The 6,155-nt window shown below is 52.3% G+C and overlaps 1 long non-coding RNA gene across 1 annotated transcript; it reads right to left on the bottom strand.

Annotated features, from left to right (window-relative positions):
• Nucleotides 1–699: 699 nt before the first annotated feature.
• LOC143769299 (uncharacterized) lies at nt 700–3,299 on the bottom strand. Its single transcript, XR_013214333.1, has 2 exons — nt 3,251–3,299; nt 700–1,053 (listed from the first exon to the last, which is right to left on the bottom strand). It is a non-coding gene; the product is annotated as an uncharacterized LOC143769299 (long non-coding RNA).
• Nucleotides 3,300–6,155: the final 2,856 nt, after the last annotated feature.

The following is a 6,155-nucleotide window of genomic DNA, read 5'->3' as shown; positions in this document are numbered from 1 at the left end:
ATAATGGGCTTGTCCTGCCCTATGCATGAAATGAAAGGCTAAAATACAATGTAGAGACTTAATCAGAGCAATGTTTTATTTACATTCAGAACTGGTTTAAGAGGAACAAATTACCATTTCCCGCAGAAATCTCAGACTTTTACTTATAGAAATACTGGATAAATATAATTTTAACATTAGCTACAGAAACATTTCTAATTTTATAAAACTGCATTTATTTTGCATAACTTTATGCCTTTGCTTGTTTCATTTTATACATTTCTAAAGTATTGTAAAACTGTAATATGCTGTTGGTGGGTTCATGGATGCCAGGAGGGGGCTGGCCTAAAGGAAGGTCTCATCTTTTCCTGGCGGGTCGGAGAGTTGTCCCTTCGTTTTTTTTGGACAGAACATTTCCAAAACCACCAAAATTGAAGAGCAGATCTCTTGGGAGGCAGACTTTAGTCCTCTGTTGCAGAAGCGAAGTACTCTTAAACTGATAGGCGCAGAGTAGGACGCACTAGAAAGTTGGCGTGCATGATTGTTCAGGGCACTGGCGGTGTGGACCGGCCACCAAAGAAGGCCTAGACCGAAGCCTGGATATTTTAAAAGCAGGGTCACAGGAGCCTCTGGAAAAAGTGGAGGCTGCATGAATAGGAAGGTTTCCCCAGGAGACATCTATATTGCTCAGGGGCAAACTAGGATATATTTGTTCTGTCCTTTCTATTTTTTTTTTTTTTTAAAGTAGCCCCCTCACTGCCTGGTAGGATATACCTGTCCTGAAGATCACAAATCCTTCTTCGCAGACCGATGATGAAGATGGGCATGGAATAACCTGGACGCAGACTTTTCTGTGGCTGGCACATAACGGATTCGTCTTCCCTCCCTACTCTATCTGGCTCTGGGGAGGGGGGCGAGAGGGTAGGGGGATTTGTGGAATGGACCGTCCTCTGGGGAACCCCAAACACTCTTGATGCGTTAGGGCCTTGCCTCGTAGACCACAGATGATACGTAGTGACAATTAGAGGTGGGAGATTAGAGTGACAATTCCACGGTCGCCCTCAAAAGCCGTATCTGGGAAAAAAAAATTAAAATGAAAAAGGAAAATCGTTAATAAAAAAAACCCCAAAACCTAAGGCATAAACTGGGCTGGGCGGTCCAGACCCATGTCTGCCTCCTACTGACATTAAGCTAAAACGGATTAGCTTCGTGCCAGTTGGTGGTGTACCCTCCTCTACAGGGAAATACCTAAAACATTTTTTTTGCATAGCATAAGCAGCATACACCCATGTTTTTTTTGTGTACCCCAATGAAGCATTAGCCCCCCCACATCAACCAGAGGGCCTCACAGCATAACCTCGCTCCCCCAGTCAGAAACCTCCACCTCACAGGATAAATCCAAAGCCCACCAGACATTCCCTCCCCCCAAGCGTAAATCCAAATATGGCCCCCTCCCCCAAGCGTAAATCCAAATATGACGCCCCCCCATCGGACGTCCAAACCCCCATCGAAAATCCAACCCCCATCGAATGTCCAACCCCCACAAACCCCCATCGGACTCGGACCCCCATCGGATGTGGACCACCCCAGCACAAACCCCCATCAGAAGTGGACCCCCCTCACCCAGCACAAACCCCCAGATGCGGACCCCCTCACCAAGCACAAACCCCCAGATGCGGACCCCCCACCCAGCACAAACCCCAGATGCAGACCCCCCACAAACCCCATCAGTTGCGGACCTCCACACAGCACACACCCCCTTCGGATGTCCAACCCCCACAAACCCCCATCGGACGTCCAACCCCCATCGGACGTCCAACCCCCATCGGACGTCCAACCCCCCCACCCAGCACACACCCCCTTCAGCCCCCCAAACCCAACCCATAAGCAGGTCACCCCCCAATAAAAGGGATCCCCCAGTAAGCAGCAGGTCACCCCCCAATAAAAGGGTTCCATCTGTAAGCAGCAGGTCGTCCCCAAATCCCACCACAGGATCCCCCCCAATAGCCAGCAGTAGGTCGCCTCCCCACATTCCACGACAAGCAGGTCGCCTCCCCACATTCCACGACAAGCAGGTCGCCTCCCCACATTCCACGACAAGCAGGTCGCCTCCCCACATTCCACGACAAGCAGGTCGCCTCCCCACATTCCACGACAAGCAGGTCGCCTCCCCACATTCCACGACAAGCAGGTCGCCTCCCTCCAATAGACAGCAGGTCACGCCCTCCCAAAACCCGACCACAAGCATGTCGCCCTCAAACCCCACCACAGGGGTCACCCCAATAGCCAGCAGCAGGTCGCCCCCACTAAAAGGGGTCCACCCCGTAAGCAGCACGTCACCTCCAAACCCCACCATGGGGGTCCCCCACAATAGCCAGCAGGTCACCCCCAAACCCCACCACAGGGGCCCATCAATAGCCATCAGCAGGTCACCCCTCCCCAAGCAGGTCGCCCCCACTAAAAGGGGTCCCGCCACAAGCAGGTCGCCTCCCCAAACATAAGCAGGTCACCCCCAAATCACACCACAGGAGTCCCACCATAGGGGTCACCCCAATAGCCAGCAGCAGGTCTCCCAACCCAAACACCCCATAAGCAGCAGGTCACCCCCAAATCCCACCACAGGGGTCCCCCCAATTGCCAGCAGCAGGTCACCCCCCCACAAGCAGGTTGTCGCCCACTAAAATTGGTCACCCCCAATAGCATGCAGCAGGTCACCCCCCTACAAGCAGGTCAGGGGTCCCCCAATAGCCTGCAGCAGGTCACCCCACACACAAGCAGGTCGCCTACCACAGGGGTCCACCACAACAGCCAGCAGCAGTCCCCCCCCCCACAAAATCCCACAATAGCCAGCAGCAGCAGGTCCCCCCAAAATCCCACCACATGGGTCTCCCACAAAAGCCAGCAGCAGGCCCCCCAAAATCCCACCACAGCGGTCCCCCACAATAGCCAGCATCAGGTGCTCCCCCAAATCCCACCAAAGGGGTCCCCCACAACAGCCAGTAGCAGCCCCCACCAAAATTCCACCACAGGGGTTCCCCCCAAAATCCCACCACAGGGGTCCCCCACAATAGCCAGCAGCAGCACTCCCCAAAATCCCACCACAGGGGTCCCCCACAATAGCCAGCAGCAGCACCCCCCAAAATCCCACCACATGGGTCCCCCACAATAATCTGCAACAGGTCACCCCCCACACAGCAAGTAGGTCGACTACCACAGGGCCTCCCCCAATAGCGATCAGCAAGTAGCATGTTTTCACCCTGACACCACTAACCTCCATGCACCATGGCGTCCACAAGCTATCATGCTGCTTTCCTTTGCCGCCGCCTTGGTAAAAAGAGAATAAATACGCCCATGATGTGAACTTAGAACACGCCCCCTCCCGATAGGACACGCCTCTGCAAATGACATCACACCTGGAAGGAGCCCATACACTCTAGCATTTACCCTGCGTTTTGTGCTGAGGCTGCTGGAGATGAGACGCGGGAAATGAGATGTTACACCATGGAGCCATGTGAGGAGAGGATTGAGGGGCTGCAGCATGGAGCCTTGTACAAGGGAATGAGGATGCAGGAAAGTGTGAGGCTCTGAGGTTGTAATTTGGTGTGAGGGGGCATGGGGTATGTAGAGGGGCATCCAGGGGGTTGTGTGGCTGGTATGAGGGGACATGGGGTATGTAGAGGGGCATCCAGGGGGCTGTGTGGCTGGTGTGAGGGGGCATGGGGTATGTAGAGGGACATTCAGGGTGTTAGTGTGAGGAGGCAGGTAGAGGGGCATCCAGGGGGCTGGTGTGAGGGGGCATGTAAAGGTGCATCCAGGGGGCTGGTGTGAAGGGGCATGGGGTATGTAGAGAGGCATCCAGGGGGCTGATGTGAGGGGGGATATGTAGAGGGGGCATCCAGGGTGTTTTGTGGATGGTCTGAGGGGGCATGGGGTATGTAGAGGGGCATCCAGGGGTCTGGTGTGAGGGGGATATGTAGAAGGGGCATCCAGGGTGCTTTGTGGATGGTCTGAGGGGGCATGGGGGTATGTAGAGGGGCATACAGGGGTCTGGTGTGAGGGGGGATATGTAGAAGGGGCATCCAGGGTGCTTTGTGGATGGTCTGAGGGGGCATGGGGTATGTAGAGGGGCATCCAGGGGGCCTTGTGGTTGTGAGGGGGCATGGGGTATGTAGAGGGTCATCCAGGGGGCTGGTGTGAGGGGAGGGTATGGGTTATGTAGAGGGAGTATCCTTTGGGCTTGTGTGAGGGGGTATGTGGAGGGTCATCCAGGGGACTGGTGTGAGGAGGTATGGGGTATGCTCATCTACATACCCTATGCCCCCTCACACCAGCCCCCTGGAGGGCAGCACGGTGGCGCAGTGGATAGCACAGCAGCCTTGCAGCGCTGGAGTCCTGTGTTCAAACCCCACCAAGGACAACATCTGCAAAGAGTTTGTATGTTCTCCCCATGTTTGCGTGGGTTTCCTCCGGGTTCTCCGGTTTCCTCCCACATTCCAAAGACATACTGATGGTAATTTAGATTGTGAGCCCCATTGAGGACAGCGATGATAATGTGTGCAAACTGTAAATCGCTGTGGAATATGTTAGCGCTATATAAAAATAAAGATTATTATTATCCAGGGGGCTGTGTGGCTGGTGTAAGGGGGCATGGGGTATGTAGAGGGGCATCCAGGGGACTGGTGTGAGTAGGTATGCTACCATTATGTATGCTAATCTACATACCCTATGCCCCCTCACACCAGCCCCCTGGATGCTCCTCTACATACCCTATGGCCCCTCACACCAGCCCCCTGGGTGCCCCTCTGCATACCCCATTCCCCCTCACACCAGGCGCATTTTGTTGCGGTCAGGGCAGCGTTAAAACAACGCATGCGGAGGCATCCGCTTGGCCTGCGTACCCAATGATAAAGATAGGGTATGCAGGACGCATGCAGATGTAGGCAGAACTGAAGGTAGAGGTGTGGCAGTGAGCGGGGCTTAACGGAGGAAGGCTGCCATCCGCAGCCCTGCCGAATGCTAGTGTGAAACCAGCCTAAGGCTGTTATTACAGCACCTTACATGTGTTACACAGATACATCATGGGCTTGTCCTGCCCTATGCATGAAATGAAAGGCTAAAATACAATGTAGAGACTTAATCAGAGCAATGTTTTATTTACATTCAGAACTGGTTTAAGAGGAACAAATTACCATTTCCCGCAGAAATCTCAGACTTTTACTTATAGAAATACTGGATAAATATAATTTTAACATTAGCTACAGAAACATTTCTAATTTTATAAAACTGCATTTATTTTGCATAACTTTATGCCTTTGCTTGTTTCATTTTATACATTTCTAAAGTATTGTAAAACTGTAATATGCTGTTGGTGGGTTCATGGATGCCAGGAGGGGGCTGGCCTAAAGGAAGGTCTCGTCTTTTCCTGGTGGGTCGGAGAGTTGTCCCTTCGTTTTTTTTGGACAGAACATTTCCAAAACCACCAAAATTGAAGAGCAGATCTCTTGGGAGGCAGACTTTAGTCCTCTGTTGCAGAAGCAAAGTACTCTTAAACTGATAGGCGCAGAGTAGGACGCACTAGAAGTTGGCGTGCATGATTGTTCAGGGCACTGGCGGTGTGGACCGGCCACCAGAGAAGGCCTAGACCGAAGCCTGGATATTTTAAAAGCAGGGTCACAGGAGCCTCTGGAAAAAGTGGAGGCTGCATGAATAGGAAGGTTTCCCCAGGAGACATCCATATTGCTCAGGGGCAAACTAGGACATATTTGTCCTGTCCTTTCTATTTTATTTTTTTTTTTAATTTTTATTTTTTAAAGTAGCCCCCTCACTGCCTGGTAGGATATACCTGTCCTGAAGATCACAAATCCTTCTTCGCAGACCGATGATGAAGATGGGCATGGAATAACCTGGACGCAGACTTTTCGGTGGCTGGCACATAACGGATTTGTCTTCCCTCCCTACTCTATCTGGCTCTGGGGAGGGGGGCGAGAGGGTAGGGGGATTTGTGGCATGGACCGTCCTCTGGGGAACCCCAAACACTCTTGATGCGTTAGGGCCTTGCCTCGTAGACCACAGATGATACGTAGTGACAATTAGAGGTGGGAGATTAGAGTGACAATTCCACGGTCGCCCTCAAAAGCCGTATCTGGGGAAAAAAAAATTTAAATGAAAAAGGAAAA

This window comes from Ranitomeya variabilis, chromosome 4 (genome assembly GCF_051348905.1).
Source record: "Ranitomeya variabilis isolate aRanVar5 chromosome 4, aRanVar5.hap1, whole genome shotgun sequence".
In the NCBI taxonomy this organism is placed as follows: domain Eukaryota; kingdom Metazoa; phylum Chordata; class Amphibia; order Anura; family Dendrobatidae; genus Ranitomeya; species Ranitomeya variabilis.
Note: the sequence above shows the minus strand (reverse complement) of the source record. Positions and strands in the feature narration are given on the sequence as shown.